Source organism: Pteropus alecto, unplaced genomic scaffold (genome assembly GCF_000325575.1).
Source record: "Pteropus alecto unplaced genomic scaffold, ASM32557v1 scaffold44, whole genome shotgun sequence".
Classification (NCBI taxonomy): Eukaryota; Metazoa; Chordata; class Mammalia; order Chiroptera; family Pteropodidae; genus Pteropus; species Pteropus alecto.
In genome coordinates this window covers 111,562-132,194 of record NW_006436812.1, presented here as the reverse complement: position 1 = coordinate 132,194, position 20,633 = coordinate 111,562, and positions in this window count along the sequence as shown.

Here is a 20,633-nt window from a genome sequence, read left to right as displayed (position 1 = left end):
CTTGTCTATAACCCAAATATCTCCATTTTGAGAGAGCCTTTTGAATTTCTTTTAAAACAACATCAACGATATTTTTAAATGGCACAGAACAACATGTTTTAGGATTTGGTGTTACTTTTTTTTTTTCTCACAATAAGAAAGACCGAACGAGGCCTTAAAAAGAGTGGCCTTGTTAGCTGAGTCTTATTTTTCCTACTTTTTTAAATACATATTTATTTAGGGGTTAATTCTGCTATTGACTCAAAGTCACTTACAAAGAAAATAAAAGGCAGCAGTGCTAAAATACAGCTAAGAAGATAGAATTAAATCTGTAGATATATTTAAGAGTAGAAGTTCAAGGAGAGGAAAGAGAATACAAATATGCAATTAATCTATGTTATTGCTATGGCCCTGTTTCACATTTTGCATTTAATTTCCTGGGCCAAATTTAAATGGAACTAAACATTTTGGAGACACCTATTAAGTTGGTCATCACCCTAAACATACCAACCCTGTGTGTGAAAACATCTCTACTTTCACTTCTCAACTCTCTGATTTGGTTTATCGATTCAACAACAAATATTTTCATATGTCTGTTCCATTCAGGTCAATGAGGGTGGGAAGTGGCAGCTTGTGGGCCAAATCTGCACGTGCCATTTTTTTAAATAAAGTTTTATTGGAATACAGCACTCATTTCTTTGTACATTGTCTATGGCTGCTTCCACCCCAAAGTCTGGCAGAGACGAGTAGCTGCAACAGAGACCAGAAACCATATGGCCCAGAAAACCAAAAATAATTACTATCTGGCCCTTTATGGAAAATGTGTCAACCCCTGATGTCCTGTATTACAGTGGAGCTACAGGGAACCTCAGAGATGAGAAGGTAAAGACCCAGGAGGTGAGCGGATACCCAAGCCTTCAGGAGAATCCAGGTAGCCCTTATCTGAGACCTCCACCCTATTACCATTTTTCTTGGTTGCCTCGTCAGGTACAGTGAGCTCCCCAGGTTCTGCCAGCACCATTGGACACTTCCTTTGTCCCCTTTTCCCTCAGGGTCACTCTGCTGGTTTCCAGCACCCCCACCTCCACCCCCACCCCACAGTTCTTGGGCCAGCACCGCCCTTGGCCTCTAAGATGTCTGTTACAACAGCTCGCATGTGACGGGCACTTAATACATGCCAGGCCCTGTCCTGAATGCTGTTCGTGAATTCATTTAAATGTCACAACACCAGGAGCAGAGCCTTGCTCATAGTTGTGTAGTTTGTGCCTTTCACAAAAAGTGGGGCAGCAAATCAGTCCGGGGTTAGGGAGACCAGCAAGGGAATTCTAAGGTGTTCCTTTTGGTAGTGGGGGAGGGGCATACATGACCCGATGCGTTTGTAAAACCCACAGAATTTTACATCGCAAACAGTGAACTTCAATGTAGATCATCTTTTTTTTAAAGTCAAGAGGGACACTGGGGGATCCCAGGATGCAATGCAGACTGTGACAAATGAATCTGACTGTACCGTAAGTGTAGGACGTGACTTTCATCGAAGGGGGTGGGAGAAAAAAGGAGCTGAGTTAAGCGACTATGGAAAATGGTGTTTTGAATGGAAACTATAAAGCTAAAATCAAAGAGTTGTCCATTTAAAGAAAGAGGAGGCTGAAATCCAGCCCAAGAACCCCTGGCAACAAAGGCTCCACCTGCTCAGCCTACCATGAGATGAGACAGGTGTCTCCAGGAGGGGCATCTTGCTCCAATTTGCACAAAGAGTCTGTGTTGGCTCGAGCTGGCCCTGCTTATGATCAGGCAGCTATTATTACCTCTTTACAGATGAGGAAGCCAAGGCGGCAGGAGGCTAACTGGCTCAAGAACAAGCACGTCGAGATCTCACTGCTACAAACAATTCAAAATGCCCAGAGATAGCTAAGTGGATAAATTAAAGTGGTATACACTACAATGGAATATTATTCAGCTATAATATTGTATGATTCTATGTCTATGAAATGTCCAGAATAGGTAAATCCACAGAGACAAAAGTAGATTAGTGGGTGCCAGCGGCTGGTGGAGAGGGGACAGTGCGGGGGGTGACTGCTATCTGGAATAGGGTTTGGTGGAGAAATGAAAATATTCGAAATTGACCATGGTGATGGTTGTACCACTCTGAATACACTACGAACCATCGAATTAATTATATACTTAAAATAGGCGAACTGTGTAGTATGTGACTTCTATCTTGATAAAGCTGTTATTTAAAAAAAAAAGAAAAAGGATTTCAACTCTAGCAGCCTGTACACACTCCACAGGAACTCTTGACAGTCCCATGCTGGATTGCCTTCACCCAGGCAGGCCTCTTGATATTTCGAAACCCACCCACATCCAAGGAATTCCTCAATTAATACTCTGCCCCTGAATTAATACAAATAGCCATTGTTTCGTCTGGTCCACTCTGTGCCAGCCACTTTCCTTATATTAACTTCACTTTCCACACCAGCAGGGCAGGTTGGGTTCCAGGCTCCCAAATTTTTCTGGGAAGATCGTGTCCCTGAAGACTTAGAAACATTTAAAGCTAATCATTCAAAACTAACCTTGACAATGGAGGGTGTGTATTTCTGTTTGCCAGTCCTGTGGGTTGCCCTAGTGGTGAGAGTCTGGACACAGGGTTCTGCAGGCTTCCCGAGGTTACTGGATCCTTTAATTAATGTGAGGTGTAAGGAATTTGCATTATTTCATTTGAAGGCGAAAAGTGAGACTTTACCTGTATTTTTGTTGCATTGATTCAAATTTGCACTGACGAAGACAATCCTAGATGATTATCTTTCTTTTATGGGAAGGTTGGCAACTAGTCCAGAGTCACATAGCAAGTAAGTGATGAAACCAGGATTCTTAGTCTATCTAGATCCTAAGTTGGGGCTCATGTCCCCACCCCACCCCCACTCCTGGAGCTCCACCTCCCTCCAGTTTTCCTGGTTGTTTGAAAGTCTCATCCTCTCTGAGTTTTAAGTGGAAAGAAAGCATTGATGGGATCCAGTTGGGCAGAGAAAATGTTGAAATAGCTACTCTCAAAGGGACATGGTATTCCTTTTTAAAAGTATTTCGTTGGTCTATGAACACACACACACACACACACACACACACACACACACACACACACTATTTGGTCTAGAGTGGAATTGTTAAAACCTTAGATTCATTAAAAATTTAGAGTTTAGGCTGATGATTGCCAGATGGGAGTGGGGTTGGAGTCTGGGTGAAAAAGGCGAAGGGATTAAAAACTACAAATTGGCAATTACAAAACAGCCATGGGGATGTGAAGTACAGCATAGGGGCAATATTACAATAATATTGTAATAAGTATGTATAGTGCCAGGTGAGTACTAGACTTATCAAAGGGATCACTTCGTGAGTTATATAAATGTCTAACTATGCCGTACACCTGAAACTAATAGAACATTGTATGTCAACTGTAATTGAAAGATTTTAATTTCAGAAGAACTTAGAGTTTTGGAACTTTCGAGTTTCAAAAATCTAGAACACTTTGGATTTGAATAACTTTTGGGCTCCATGAAATCATTTGCTCTCTTTTATTTTTTACGCATCTAGGTGAGATGGAGCAGGTCCCAGCCTGACCATGTGAGCTCTGTGCCCTCCTCGCCCCTCTGAACCTGCCTCTGTATGTATTGGAAGTGAAGAATCGTGGCTCCCTGTCCACCTCGCCGAGCCAAATGGAATAAAAGCAAGGTCTGACAAACTTCACAGCCTGTGGGCCCTGTGTCTGGTGCACTTCCTGTTTTTGCACAGCCTAGAAGCTAAGAATGGTTTTTATATTTTTTTCAATGGTCGAAACAAACAAACAAAAAAATCAAAGACTATTTCGTGACATGTGAAAATTATGTAAATGTCACAGTTCAGCGTCCATTAATAAGGTGTTATTGGGATACAGCCACACCCACTCACTCATTTACGTATTGTCTATGGCTGTTAGAGAGGCAGAGTGGAATAGAGGGGACAGACTGAATGGCCGGCCAAGTCCAAACTACTTCCTAGGTGGACCTTTGTAAACAAAGACTGCTGATCCCTGGATAAAGAAGGATGCTCTTGGTAAAACAACACATGCCTTATAAATATCAGCTATTATTTATTCTTCCTTATTAACAATGCTCCTAATATACAAACCAAAGGTTCTTTAACCTCCTATAGGTTTGAACTATTTGATTCATTTGTAAGCATGCATTTTCTTTCATTAGATATTTTTCAAAACATTAACCCAACAAATGACAAATAGGAAAAAATACTCATGACATAGACAAAAGATAGATTCCTAAAGTGGACAGAATACTTTTAGATAAAGACAAACTAAGCTTATAATCATTCATTTGGTCATAAAACCAAATAACGAATAGTGAACAAACAAAAGATGCCCAACCTAGGTGGTAACAAAGAAATCTCAACTCAATACAACATACTCTTTCACCCAGCAGATTGCCCAGGGTTAGAAATTAAAAAGGTGGATACTCGGTGATGGAGAAGATGCAGGAAAATGGACATACATTGCACACGGGATGTTTCCTCGAATGGCACATAATTTTAAGTGTTTCACCTTTTTAAATTTAAAATGTCTTTAAATTTTGTTTGAGACAAAATAAAATATTTTCCATTATTTATTCAACAAATTTTTCATGAGCATCCAGGCCTTGGGAACGATATCACTGCCATGGGAAGCCACCGAAAGGTTTTAAGCAGGGAATGGCATGATGAGATTTGCACTTTTAAAAATATCTCTTTGGCTGCTGGCTGAAGATTTGGCTCTGGAGCAGAGACCAGTTAACAGGCTTTGGTAATTATCATCAAGAGAGTGAAGGTACACCAAGGAAAATATGAAGGTTACCGAAGGGTGCCATGTCGGCGCCCAGCCTTCCCCCTTCCCATCGCAACTTCTAGTGTCTTCTTTCCAGCCTTTTACCATGATGCTTGGGCCCAAAGTAGACATTCGAAGCTGCCTGTACAATCTAAGTGTAATATGAGCCACACATGTAATTTTTAATCGTCTAGGAGTCACATTTTAAAAAGGATAACACAGTTCCTCAAAAAGTTGAGTTAACATATGATCCAACAATTCTACTACTAGGTATATATCCAAAACTGAAAACTTGCCCACACAAAAACTTTATATAAATGTTCACAGCCTGCTTTATTCGTAACGGCCAAAAAGTAGAAGCGACCCAAATGTCCATCAACTCTCGAACGGATAAACAAAATGTGCTGGTTAGCTACAAATAGACTGTAATTCAGCCATATGAGGGAACGAAGTACTGACACATGTTACAACATGGATGAATCTAGGAAACATTATGTTAAGTCAAAGAAGCCAGTTACAAAGGACAACATATTGTATGCTTCCATTTATGTCCAGAATAGGCAAATCCACAGACAGAAAATAGGTTAGTGGTTACCACGCGCTGGGGAGAATGTTAAGTGACTGTTAATGAATATGGGTTTCTTTCGGGAATGATAAAAATATTCTGGGATTGTAATTGTGGCAATGGTTGCACAACTATGTGACTATACTAAAACCCACAATTGTACACCTTAAAAGGGTAAATGTTAAGTTTGTGAGTTATATCTCAATTTAAAATATACATAAAAGGAAACTGGTGATATTCATTTTAATAATATACTTCGTTTAATCCAAAATATCATTTTAATAGGTAATTGACAAAGTTATTAATGAGATTTTACATTATTTTTTTCTAAGTTTTCAAAATCTGGTATATATTTCACACAGATTATCTCAATTTAGATGTCAAAATTTCATTAGAAATACCACATCTGCATTTTGTTTTGTTTTTTTTTGGTTACAGTTGACATTCAATATTTTATATTAGTTTCAGGTGTATTACATAGTGGTTAAACATCTATATAGTTTATGGGTACGATTAGTCTAGTACCCACCTGGCACTATACTTAGCTGTTACATTATTGACTATATTCCCTATGCTGTATTTTATATCACCATGATTATTTTATAACTACCAATTTGTATTTCTTATTCCCTTCACCTTTTTCACCCAGCTCCCCACCCCCCCTTCCATCTGGCAATCACCAGTTTGTCCTCTGTATCTTTTGAGAGTGTTTCTATTTTGTTTTTTGGTTTATTTTGCTTTTTAGATCTCACAATAAGTGACGTGATATGGTATTTGTCTTTTTCTGTCTGACTTATTTCACTTAGCATAATACCCTCTAGGTCTATCCATGTTGTCCCTTAGATCTGCATTTAGATTTCATAAAATTTACTTTTAAAAACGAAGAGTCAAAATGTTATCGGGAGCTGTTTAAGTGGTATTTTAATGTATTTTTCTAATTTCCTTTGAACATAATATATTAATTTTTTAAAAAATGGAGAACCACATATCCGAGTTGTTCCAAACACACTTTAAAAAGTTTCCTAATAACAGAATCAAGCATCAGTTTTTAAACTTAAATTAATTAAACTTAAATTCAATTATAAGTTTAGCTCCTCAGTTCCTCTATTTATATTTCAAAGCCCCAAATGCCACGTGGGGCTGCTGGCGCCTGATCTGGACAGCCCAGATATAGAATATTTCCATAATCTCAGAAAATTCAGTTGGCAGCACTCTTTGAGGGTTATTGTGAGGATTAATGGAATTGATGGACATAAGTGCTTAGCTCTATGCCTGTCCAGTTCTCAATACAGTACCATGTAGTTATTTCGTTGCTGGATCCTCCAGGTAGCCCAGTCTCTCAGGAAGGGTAGAGCCAGAGCCTGTCCATCATGCCTTTCCCTCTCTCCTCCCACTTATAACATTGGCCTGCTATCAACTCCCGAACGAGCGCCCCGCCCCCACGGCCGTCTCCGCCTGCCCCGGTTCAGGCTACCATTCCTATCACCCTTCGATCCTCTCCCCCTCCACCCTCCCTGGACCAGGAGAAGTTTCTCGCTTTTTCCACCTCTGAGCCATTCCTCCTAGTCAGAGTCATCCTTTCAAAATGCAATTGGATGGATTAACTTCTTTTCTTACTCCCTGATCTGGCTTTGCTTCACCCGCCAGTCTTGCCTACCTTTTCACCCCACCTAGAATCTCGAAGTACCTCTGGCCTCAGGGCCTTTCCCGACAGCCTGAGCCTCTTCCCTCCAACAACCTTTGTCACTCAGGTTACTTTCTCCGAGTCCCCTCTCTCACCCCATCACTGTACCTTGTGCTTCTTCACCTCACTTGCAGTGGGTAGCCATCTGCTTGTAACTGATTAAAAGCTTTGAGTTAACGGCGTTATTTTGTGTTTATTGCCTTTCTCCTACTCGATGAGATTTTCTCGAATGAGGCAAGATCCCACCTGCCTCATCGACCCCCTACCCCCAGGGGTGCGCACACACAGGTGCTGGATAAATGTCTGTGAGTTCTTTTTTTTTTTTTTTTTTTTTTTTTAAGTAGATTTCAAAAAGGAAAAAACGTCTGTCTCCTCCATTAAGTAGCCTCCACAAGGTAAGGAGGCTTGCCCTTCTCCCATTCAGGGTAGAATCCTCAGGAAAGACTGAAGTAGCGCCTAAAGAAAACAAACGAATTCACCTGTAGGTTTCCTGGAGTCAGGATGTCTTGCTTGGCAGCTGCCTCACCTGGCAGCCTCCTTCAATCCCACTCACGCACACAACCCTCTCCCTACCTGTGGGGTTCAGAAGGATGAATTCTCCTTGTAAGCAAAGCAAGGAGGGGCATCCTCTGCTTGGGGAACCACAAGAACAAGTACAGGAAGAAGCTGAAGATGATGTTTGAATGTCCTTCAGAGTGTCAATTACAACAACAGGAGAGTCAGAGCCTACAAGTCCATCGAAATCATGGGAAGGAGAGCACTCTGCAAGTTTATGGAGCTGGAGCAAATGTTTATTGGTTTAATCTAATAGTTAATTCAGCAGTTCCCAATAAGGTGATCTGTTCCTACTTCTGAAAAGACTAGGATTTAAAAAGATTACAAAGGTGATTTAAGGGATTTTCAAGGGTAATTATGCCCACACTTCAGTATTTGTATCCATCTTGGACCGTGATCACAGCTCACACTTTGCCGCCCACCTTGTTTGCTCTAGCCTCGGTCCTCATGCGCACCCTTCCACTATTGGCTCAAAGACCCAATTCCATTTTGGCCATCCAAATCAACTTCCAAAAACACAAGGCCAAAGGCAAGAGAACAAAACACAGGCTCAATTGCAAAGGATGAGGTCAAATGCTTATTTGCAAATCACATGCTCGCATACCTAAAACCCTTCAGAGGAAAAACGAACCAGCCACGGAGAGGCAAGTTTTCCATAAGGTGGCCAACAGCAAAATCTACCTCCCCCGAAATCAACAGCTTTCTTATGAACCAGCCTTAGAGTTAGAAAACGTGATTCAAAAAAAACAAAAAAACAAAAAACCTACCTTGTTTTTTGCGGCTGTCCTTCCAGGAAAAGCTAGCCAGTAACACTCTGGATTGGAAGCTGGTGCTGGGGACCTCGGGGGGAAGCTCCATCAGGCATCTGGGGAGAGACCAGGTTTTGCGCCTCTGGCTATGCTTAAAGCTAAACGCAGGCATCTGTTTCCCAGGTGGCCTTGACTGCTCGGTGAATCTCATGAAGTCAGGTTCTCTGGAGCCTCACAGCGCGTGCTGAGCCACTCAGAGGGGCTTAGCAAGGAAAGGAAACAGATCTGGTCCTCCCCAGTCACAACCCTCAGCCTTTTATAGGCCCCCTTCCAGCAGGTCCAAAGGCAAGATCTGCAATCCTTTCTTCATTTGTATAACTTAAAGGTTTACTTAAGGCGTGGCTCCAGAATGAAAGAACCAACAAATGGACTATTCTCCAGAAATTTTGAAGCCTCTATCTTTTTTTGAAGCACATGGTAAAAAAAAAAAACTCTCACATTAGGACCTTCACTCCAAATATTCACTATGCCATGTGGCTAAATAGATGAGGGATAGATGATGATAGAAAAAATTTAGCAACGATCCAAATAAACATCTGCTATTTAAACACGTGTTTTTCATCTTACCCTTTCCCTAGACTTAGCCCTTAATTGGATCCTAGTGTTGGTTTCTGCCATGGACATTGGTGGCTACAAATCGGGCCCACTTTAGGTAATATCCCTATAATCTTTAACATACTATTTCATTGTTTAATTACATTACAGTACAGGCTCTTTGCACGGTTAAAGGAAACATAATTTCATGTACCATCACTGCACGCCATACATGCTATACAATATTGATGCATACTTCACATCGCTCCCATCAATGAGTTCATTAATGTGAATTCAGCGAGTAATTTAAAATGATTTCTATTCTACAGAAATTCTTAGTAGGTTGTTATTCGGGTGTTTAGGAGTGTTTTAATAATATGTTTTAGGAACATATTATCAGCTGGGAATGCATTATTCTTTTTTACAAAACAATGGGGTATACTAATAACACCAAAAACTTGAAACAACCCAAGTGGCCATCAACAGGATAATGGCTAAATTATTCGTAGTATAATCATACAATTGAATACTCTACAGCAGGGGTCCCCAACTCCCCCTCCCCACCCCACGCCACCCAGCTTCATCTGTATCTGCAGCTGCTCCCCAGAGCTAGCATCACCACCTCCGCTCCACCTCAGATCATCAGGCATTAGATTCTCACAGGAGCAACCATCTCTGGTGCCAAAATGGTTGGGGACCACTGCTCTACGACATTTAAAAAGAACAAACTACTGAGACACGCAACAACTTGAATGATTCTCACAAACATGTATGATTCTACCTATAAGAAATACCAGAAGAGGCAAAACTGATCGATGGTGCTAGAGCTCAGCATCATGGTGACCAGTGAATGGGGAGTGGGGTCTGCCTGGGGTGGGACATGAGGGAAACGTTGGGTGCCGGAAATGTTCTATGAGCTGGCGTTGGCCTGCATGGTGGTTGTGGGACCTGTATGTGTTCAAAGTCATCAAGCAGGACATTCAAAATTAGTGCCCTGTACTGTAAGTCTATTCTTATTGTTCATGGGTGGTTGGCTTGGAGGCCATTTTAAACAGCAAAATCAACAAAAATCACGAAAATGCAAAAAAAATGTGGCACTAAATAGACCAAGAAAAGGACACTGTCCACAGTACTAGAGCTGAAACAGAAGACAGGTCGTAGGTCACTTTGTCCACTTCAGCTGGACCGTGCCTGTCGGACGACTAGTTTTTTGCTGTTCTGGGAATGACCTTGGTAGCACGGTGAGTATTGATTTGGGGGTGACAAGTCCCAATGAAATCGCCAAGTAGCTAATGAAGCCTTGAGGCCTGGGCAAGACACCACCCTCAGCATCCTTTGAAAAAAAAAAAGAAAAAAACACTTCTCAAACAGTATCTGTTGTTTCTTAACAGAGTGTAAATTTACCATACAATTGGCCATTCTACTCAGTACCTACCCCCAAAGAAATGAAAATATACAATGGACAGACTTGTTTGTGCTCAAAGTTGTCTCGGGGCATTTCTAGCCAAAAGCTGGAAGTCATCGAGGTCCATCCATCGGGCTGGTGAACGGGTAATTAAAACAGGGCCTACACATACAATGGAATATTATTCAGCCATAAAAAGGAATGAAGCTCTAATACCTGCTCCAACTTGGGCGAACCTTGAAGACATGATGCTAAGTGAAAGAGGTCAGATGCCATAGCCACATAATGTAGGATTCCATTTCGATGAAAGATCCAGAATAAGCAAATACATACAGACAGAAAGTGGATTAGTGGTTGCCTGGGGCCGGTAGAGCAAAGGGAATTAACTATAAAGGGACCCAAGAGATAATTTTAGAATGATGGAAGGGTGCTAAAATGAGATAGTGATGGCTGCACGACTCAGTACACTTACTAAAAATTATTGAATTGTATACTTTGAGTAGGTTGATTTTATGATCTGTAAATTATACCTCGATAAAGTTAAAAAAATAAAAGCCTTCTAACATTGATGTGTAAACTCTACTGCAGATGCAACCACTAACTACGCCGCTTCTTGAATAATAACTACTTACAAAAGGACCCTCTGGCCTGCTACTCTCTACGAACTGCCTCTCCCTTCAGACCCCTCACACCTAAGTACCCTAGGCCTCAGGCGTGCAGCCACACCTCCACACCTGTGTTCTGCAAATTTCCACCGCCTGCAGGAAGTAAAATCCTGGTTATTTTTCAGGGTCTTGTTCAAACTTCTGCTCTTCTTCGTGACCTTTTTCTCCAGTGGCCTTCCTTGTCCTCTCTACCCTACCCCCCACCCCCACCCCCAAATAATTGATCATCCCCACCTCTAGCTTTGTTCTAACTACAGAAGAGTAAGTTCCAGAGATCTATTGGGAACATAGAGGCTGCAGTGAACACGGTGTTGTGTACTTAAAAACTAGTTAAGAGGGTACATCTCAGGTTAAATGTTCTTGCCACATAAAAAGAAAAAAAGGCAAAGGGACACAAGAAATCTTCGGGGAGTGATCAATGTATTTATTTATTGCCTTGGTTGCGGTGATGGTATCACAGGTATAAGTGCATGTCCCAGACACGTCATATAGATTAAGTAGGTGCCATTTTTGTATATTAAGTATATAAAAGCTAAAAAGAAAATCAAGGGACAGAAAAAATAAATACATATAATAAAACAGTGTTTTGCACATTCTATTTAAAACAATATGTCTGTTGAACCCACTATTTTGAGCTTCAAGTCACTTTCGGTTTATAATCTGAGGCTCTAAAAAAGTGCATGACACTTAGTAGGGACTCAAAAGCATAGGCAGCTGAAAGGAAGTGCAGGAGGGGAGATGGGAAGGGAAGCAGGGAGGAAGAGAATGAAGACCACACGGATACAATTTAGCAGTGAAAGTTTCACTCATTCATTAATTGCTTCAACGAGTATTTACTGAGCATCTCCTATGTGGCTGGCATCTTATTCCTTAGCCCTGGGAATAAGAGTGTGAAGCAAACAGGTCTGGCAACCCGTTCCAGAAATAGGAGAGCTCCAGGAATTGATATGGGTTTAAAGGGCTAATCAAAGTCAATTGAACTCATTTCTTTCTAAATCCAATTATTTTCGGCTGTGTGCACGATGCCGCCAGCAGGAGTTGATTCATCTACGAGTGTTCCTTTGGCCACATATTCTTGTGGAAGAGACAGACAAGAAATGCATACACCTCTAAGTGCCAAGAAGGCAGGCTGACCGAAGGGAGTGGCGGAGGGGGCCCTTCCCGAGACAGAGACAGTGGTCCAGGAGCACCTCCTAAGGAGGGACCATAAAAGTAAGAGTCACATGGCCCCAGTGTCACTGACCACCAGCCCCGCTTCTAGTCTGCGGTGGCCTCTTCGTGCCTCATCCTTCCGATTCTGGGAAATGGAGTTACTGACGCTAGCCCCTGGGGTTACTCTCAGATGGAACGAAGCCACGCACAGAGGACCTGAGCATTGGCTGTCACTGTTGTGAGTCCATTGGCTGGGCAGGGAGCCCTGTGTTTCTAGGATGCCCCCTTCAGATTCTGACATTGTGCCACAGACTGGGAAGTGCAGTCAACTCACCTCTATTCAGAATGTCCAAGACAACAATAATAATAATAATAACAATAACAATAATGACTTGCCCAGATACATAGTTAATGCCCATCTCCCCCACTCGCCCAGCAGCTCCACAAAGCAGGAAGCGCTTCCTCTGAGTCCTCACCACCTCCCTGGGGCCTGCACACAATTGGGGCTCAAACACAATTTGATGAACAAATGAGCGAATCTAGAGACAAGCTGTAAGAAAACAGCCGTGCGTTGTTTTTACCTTAGGAGCCCATTGGGATAGGTCTCCGCCACCCTCTCTACCTCTGTACCCCAGCGTACAGCAGGCGCTCAATAAATGTGCATTGGATGAGTGAGAGGACGTCCTTCCTGGTCCCCTGTGTCCTTGGAGGGCGGGAGCCTGTCCTATTTCGCTTCCGAGATAAAAGCACATTCACGTGCTCCACCCACAGGTGTTTACTCACATCGTGTTCAGATGCTTCCATCATTTACCAGGGGCTGAGGGACCAGCCGTGACTTTGATGGGCTGAGTCGAGGAAGTAGAAACCGCAAAGCGCCCATTTAATCCCGATGCAGGCAGGACGGGAGCTGATTCAGATCAGGGCTCAGTCTGCCCTCAGAGGGACTCCAGGAAACAGCATCCTGAGACAAGAAACACAATGGGCGTGCCCGACCCCCTGGCCTGCCTTATGCGGAGATGCTCATGGCCTCCTAGTGTGGACTGTCCTTTTCTTCTCCCTGCTGAGATGCTCTACAAAGAGAGAGCAGACTTCAAATTTAGTAAGCACAAGGAACTCTGGGGAGTGATTCCTCCATCCCGCTCTGGGGCAAGCTGGGCTGAGGCTCCTAAGGACATCTATGGTTTCCATCCGTTCTCCTTCTCACACATACAATGTCTGATAGAGCTGGGTTTTCATCACTCTTTGGGAAGCGGTAGGAATACAAAATGTTATTTTTATTTCAAATGCTATACTGAATGTAAATTTTTCTCTCTCTTTATTCTCCTTCAGATGGGATCACCCAGGTCTAGAAAATGTCTGAGCTTTAGATTTCCTATCATTCCTCTTGAGAAAACATTTATTTAGGACCTACTAGGCAAATTTGCATGACATTGCATCCATATTTGCATTTTTTACCCTTGGTGACACGTCTAGGAGACAGCACTATAATCATCATCTCCATTTTTCAGAGGAGGAGACCAATAACGTGTCAGAAGTCACCCAGATGGTAAGAGGCAGAGCTGGGATTTGAACTCAAGGCCGTCTTAATGCCTAACCTCCACGCCACACTGCCTTCTTCCACCAGACATCTTGAACAGGTGATAGGTTCCGGTGTGCACGATGAACACCCCTAGGAGATGTCTCCCAGGGCACAGAGTTGGCATCGAGTCCTCATTTGTCTTTTCCTCCAGCTGTGACAGAGACCTCTACGAGATATCCCTTCAACTTCTAGGATGCTGTTGACCAGAGGTGGATGGAGATTTGGTTCAGAATTTGATGCATGGGGCCGGGATGGTCAGGACCACAGTTTGGATCCAAAAGCATTAGGTTTCTTTTCAGCATGACGCCACCCAGAAGAGGGTAGATTTGACTGCTATAAATGTTCAGACGTACAGATCCGGGTAGCCTGAGTGGGGACATAGAGTGGGTGGCGGGATCACTACCTGGTGGCCCTCTCTCTCCTCTGCCGGGGTCAGCAATGTTTTAGGGAGATCATACTTACTTTTGCCTCCTTCGGTTTGTGACAGCCATATGCACTCTGTATGGCAGGGCGGCTCATGGCAGTCAACACAGCCTGATCTCTCTCTCTGAAAATGATAGAAATGAGAGCTAATGTTTAGTTGCCCTGGTTACTGACTTCCTCAGAGGGGCGCTTGTGGTGGGCAGGATCATGACCCTCAAAGGAGTCTACATTCTAATGGCCTGGAACCTGTGAATATGCTACCTTACAGGGCAAAGGGGAATTGAGGTTGCTAATCAGCTGACCTTAAAACAGGGGTTGGTAGCCTAAGATCATCCAGATGAGACTGAGGTAATCACAAAGCTTCTTAAAAGAAGGAAGAGGGGGGCAGAAGAGTCAGAACCAGGGATTTGACATGATGAGAAATCCTCGGGCAGCCATGGCTGGCTTTAAAGATGGAAGGGGAACTTGAGTCAAGACATGGGTGCAGCCTTTTAGAGAAGCTGGAAAAGGCAAGAAAACAGATGCTCCTCTAGAGCCTCGAGAAAGACACGCAGCCCCACTGACGACTTCACATTAGCTTTATGAGACCCGCATCAGACTTGTGACCTCCAGTGCTGTAAAGTGATGTGTTTGTGTTGTCGAAGCCACTAAGTTTGGGGTAACTTGTTAGAGCAGCCATAGGAAACTAACACTGGTCATGATGCTTGGGGCCCTTGTGCAATGCCAAACCTGCTTAACCACCCGTGGCTATCCTGTATCCTCTACCACACCCCACAGAGAGAGCTTGAAAGACACTGCATGGCAGGACTGAGCTCTGAGCTGCCACATCCTTGGCATGGTCCAGGAGCAGAGGAAGTGAGGCTAGACAGAGAAAGAAGAATGAATCCAACCTGCAGACAGAAAGAGAGCCGAGAAATGCAAATCCAGGCTGCGTTTCTGATGGCTTTCCAATTCTGGAGCCTCCCGAGGCCTTTAGTTTCTGTGAGCCACTCATATCCTTATAAGCGAGCCCGCCCATTTGCTTCAGCTAGCTCCATTCCCGCCCCAGCGGACAGCTACCAACAGAGGGAGCATTTGGTCACAGCCAACATTCTCCTAGGTTGACAGGGAGACCCGTGCCAAACATCCTGGAGAGGTGAGAATCAGACTGTATCCAGTCTACAGAGGGGTGTGGTGGTGCCGGTGTCCCTGGAGGTCATGATGAAAAATGACGTTTGGTTCTCTGCAGTTGATGGATGAGAATTTACCCACCTTTACCCCCCACCCCCGCCCCCAAGCATAGTTATTCTAGGAAAGCAGCTCTGGCGGCTATGGGAGCAGCTTCCACGAGATTTTAAAAGAAATCCCTTTGATGAGCCCTAACGGAATCCTGCCAGACAATCTGACTTCAGTCTTTTCCCATGTTTTTGGGTCACAAAGCCCAGGAGGATGGGTTCATAGCCAGCATCATGGTAAACGGGGTGCTTTCTCCCTTCCCTGTAAATCACCCTGGCATGTGGGAGTAGGATTATTTTATATCAGGTCCATTTCATAATATCGATTGATCTACTGTGCAAATACAGGGTAACCTTATGTAAATCAAACTGTCTCCTCTCTGGGTCACGGTAACATGATGGAATGGAGTAAATGGTCCAGTCCTTGGTGTAACACGATGTGTAGTTAACCGTTGTACGTTTCCACCTCCCTTTCTCCAAGTTCCTCTGGGAGGACTTCCTGTGGTCCTGGGCTGTCCCTTCCTTTCTTCTGCATGGTTTAGGCTGATCAGAGTAGCTCATCCCCCTGGCCACTGGACTGGTTCACGAGATGGGCGTGCGACCCATGCTGGGGCAATCAGAATCTTCTCTAGGATTGACAGACTTCGGGACGCAGAAATTCTCCTTCTGATGGAGCAGCAGAAGCGGGGTCTGAAGCCACTGGAGGTCTTGGCTTCTGCTACATGGAGAGACTATCCATGTAAACAAAGCCAGGCAGCAGCTCACAGAACAGAGAGACAGCAAAGCAAAGAAAGAGAAAGCTCTTACCCACTTCTGACGCTCCCAGTGACTTTGACCCATCAATTACCTTCTAGCTGAGCTCTTTGGGTTTGGGTTTGCACTCAAATGAGAAAGTCGAATTTTGTGGGGCCTTCAGTTTATGTGATTTAAGAAAGGTTTAATTAGGATTATAAAATTAGGAGGAAACAAACAGCAGGCCGGATTTATTCCACGAGTATAGTTTGCTGATCCTTCATCTAATGCATCAAAGGGGACATCTGACTTATAAACATAACACCTAAAACAAAAAAATTACTAGGGCTTAGGAAAGGATAAGTTAGGGCCCGCAAACTCAAGCTGCACAACCCTCGCTTTTAAGGCACTTCTGTTTGCACCCATTTAGGATCAGCGATTTTATTTGTGTGTATCTATTACCTTTCGTCTGGATATTATATTAGATTAAGTTCAAGCTGCCTCGTGATTGCATTCATCCCTGAGTCTGTCTACAGGGCACCCAATAGCTGGCAAATGGTTAAGAATATTTATACTCTTTCTCTTTTAACTGTACCAGAAAAAAAAAAAATCAATTCTGCCAGTACTTTTTGTTCTCTCCTTTGGAAACCAATTTAGCAGTTCCGTGCACTCAATTCAGCTCCCACTAACAACATACATAAGCTTAATAATAGGTGTGAGGCACTGTGTTAAGTGTTTTTAAAGACATTTGCTTGTTTAATTTTCTTGATAACCCTGGGAGGCAGTGTAGGGGGAACTGTTGATTGCCTGTTCAGCATCCAGTCTGCATTTTCTTGAAATCCAGAGATGCGCGTAGCCCACGTGACTGAGAGCAGGCCAGCCCCATCCTCAGCTGCAGAGATGGGCTCTGATTGGTCTAAACTTGGTAATCTCATTTCCCTGCCTATGATTGGATTCCAAGCCTAAGCCAATCAGCTTCAGGAATCCAGGCCAGAGCCAATCAGCTTCAGGTATTCCCCAGTGAATGGGTTCTTGGTCCAAGGGTGGGTATGAGACTTAAAAAGGAAGGAATTTTATTCCATGATGGGGTGTGGGAGGGGATTGGGGTTGGGGGGGACTCTATTGTTCATTGGATATAAACAATAAGGCCTGTGGCCTTGATTACCAGGAGAAGCCAGAAGCAATCTAGTAACCACGAAAGAAACACAGCCTTAGCCTGAAGGTGAACCGGAGATAAATGATAAGTTTTTGGGTCCTTGATGACCAGATTCAGCTTCTGGATTAGCTATTCCTGAAGGCCACCTGGCCTCAGGCTTTTTGCTATATCAGATGATACATTTTCTTATGGTTGATATAACATTCTATTTCTGACAGCCAAAAACATCTGGCTGGTGCATGTAGATATTTATCTTCATTTGAGAAAACTGAACTCAAAGATGTCATGTAATGTAAGTGAGTCCCTCAGCTGGTAAGGCAGATCTGGGTCTGTGTGACTTTAACCACACTACTATGAGAATTAGCTTGAGCATCCATGCTCCACCACCCACATTTCTGCAATGCAACTAATAACAATAATAATAATGATCGCTAATATTTGTTAAATGTCTACTATGCTTCAGGTATGATTCTAAGGAACTCGACCTGCATTCATTCTTGCAAACAGTTATTATTTTCCCCCATTTAACAGATGAGGAAACTGAGGCACAGAGGGTTTAAGCAACCTGCCCAAGGTCACGCAGCTGATGAGGTTTCAACTGTAAATGCTCTTACCCACTTCGCTAAATAGAGAAATGCACTTTATTATCAGCTTCAGTTGGCCGAGCCAAAAAAAAACTTGATGCCACAGACTCCACCACACTCTGTTGTCCTACACTCAGACTTCTCCATTTATTTGCAAAACCAGCCTAGTTCCTATAGGCATTAGAGTTTCCAACCTTGGGGCATAGTGGGGAGGTAAAAAATAATGACTACTATTTTTCTGTTTCCATTTCTTTCCTAGTTTATTTTTCTTGGTGGCTAACTCTTTCCAGTTTGCTCTTGTATCTGCACTGCCACCCACTTCCTTATGTTATGACTTTAAATGAATTACATTCTTGGAACATTCACCTTCCTTTTTCCCTCTCCTGTATGAAGCTCAGTAAACCCAGCTGGCAATAGGTTCATCTCCTACTTGTTTCTTCTTGCACATTATAAACTTAGGAGCTGAAAACAATTCTAAGTCTATAGCCAGTGTCAAAAGGACCCACAGGCCCAGCGCTGTTCTAAGGGCTTAGCATACACTTTTCGCGACGACCTCTGAGTCGAGTTCTATTATTATCAACCACCCTTTAGAGATGAAAAAAAACAAGGCACAGAGAGATGAAGTAATTTGCCAAGGTCACACAGCAGTACGAAACAGCAAAGATTTGAACGTAGGAAGTCTGATTCATCACTCATTATGCTGGACCCTGGCATTACACTTACTAGGGGAAGAAGAGAAATCTATATAGTAACAGAGCACTTTCAAAATATTAGTCAAAGCATGCCTTTAACTGCTGGGCTGATTCTGTGTTTGCTGTAGATTCTATCAAATAAGGACTTTCATTACTCCAACTTGATCTTTCCTACCTTGGTCCTTTGAACTTCTCAGCTTAACATGCTCTCTGGAGCTTTTCTGCTTGGTTCTTTCATTCCTCCGGAGCTGTCCTGTCCAACACGGAAGCCACCAGCCTTACGTGGCTACTGATCACTTGAAATGGGACAAGTCCACAATGAGATGTGCTGTAAGCATCAAATGCACAGTGGATAGCGAAGACTTGGCATGAAAAAGTACAGTATTTCATCAATAATTTTTGTATCGATTACTAGCTGAAATGACAATATTTTGTACATTTGGGGTTAAATAAAATACATCGCTGAAATTATTTTCACCTGTTTCTTCTTACTTTGTAAATGCAGCTACTAGAAGAACGACTTGCATTATGTTTGTGTTGGACAGTTCTCTTCTAATGTCCCCTCCTCCAGGAAGCCTTCCTAAACCACCTCACCTAGAGAAAGCCCTCTTCCCTTAGATGGGTTCTAACCACAGGTATTTATTTCTCTGTCCCCTCGAAAGTCTGAGAGTAGGCATCACAGAGCTGAGATGGGGCTTCGCAGTGTCTAGAACCCATGTTCCATCTACTTTATTGTTCAGTAGTGCATGGTCTTTGTTACATGGTTAGGATGAGTGCTCCAACAGTTCCCTTTCCAGCCAGAGAAGGACCCACCCCCTCTTTCAGGACACTTCCTGTAAGATGCACACACTAATTCAGCTTCCATCCTATTGGCTGGACTTGGTCACATGGCTATGCCTGCTGCAAGGGAGCCTGAGAAATGCTGTGTGGCTTTGTGCCCAGTTAGAAATTGGGAGAGCTATGACTTTAAGAGAAATAAGAGCTATGGTGGAGATAACCAGTTGTCTCTGTTCCATCTCCTATATGCAGCCTCCTCTTTATGTCCCAGCACCGGTCACATCTGTTATTATTTCGGTTATCTGTTCCCTTTGGGACACGTCTTCTCCTTTAAATATAAGTTCTGAAAGGGTGGAGATTTGACAATTCTTTTCAATTCTGTGTCCCATGACATGACATAGTTTCTGACACAAACTGGGCACCTAGTGTTTCTTGAATAGACCTTGAATGTTTATTAAAGCCAAATCATTTCTAGCAGAGTCATCACGCAGGTAATTAGTGGGTTTATAGCAGCTTGCCCAACACAAAGGCAGGGCATTAAAAGAGAGAGTTATCCAGATGATTGTTGAGTGGGCGGTTTGGCTGGCAACGCATCTAACTTCCCTTTAATACTAAACCAGAGTGTGCCACAGGTGGACAGTTTCCAGAAGGGATGAGTCTTACCTTTGCATGGCTAGGGCCCGTGACCAATCAGGCACCTCTTGGAATGTTTCTGGAATTATTATGACAACGCACTGAGACTCCAAGCACCACTGCCAAATTCATCTCCCTAAAAGCCACTTAGCTCCTTTCCAAAAACCTCCCTTTGTTGCCGTCTTATGAGCCAATCCAGTTCCCGGTGACTATCACTAAAGGATTTCTCTCTTTTCTGATCAGTGTCAACTCTCTTAGCACATAGAGCATATAGTTGTGGCATTGAAGAGACCTGGACTCACATCCTGTGAACCCTCTTACTAGCTCTGTGATCCTGGGCAAATTACTGCTCTGGCCTCCATTCCTTCATCTGTAGAATGGGGATAATAATAACTACCTCGGGAATGTTGGGAGGATAAGACGAAACAATGATTGTCTTTGGCACAAAGCAGGGTGTGTGCACTCAGCACTCAGCAATCAGCACTGTTGGTCCTTGTTATTACTTTGGCTGTATTTGCTCTTGCAGCTGGCTAGGCTGGTCTGATGACCACACCCCGAGGAGGAGAGGTCCATTTTTGACAATATTAGTAACAATGAGAAGGAACATAACATATTTATTGAGGCTTATTTTGTGCCAGGCACTGTCAGGGCCACA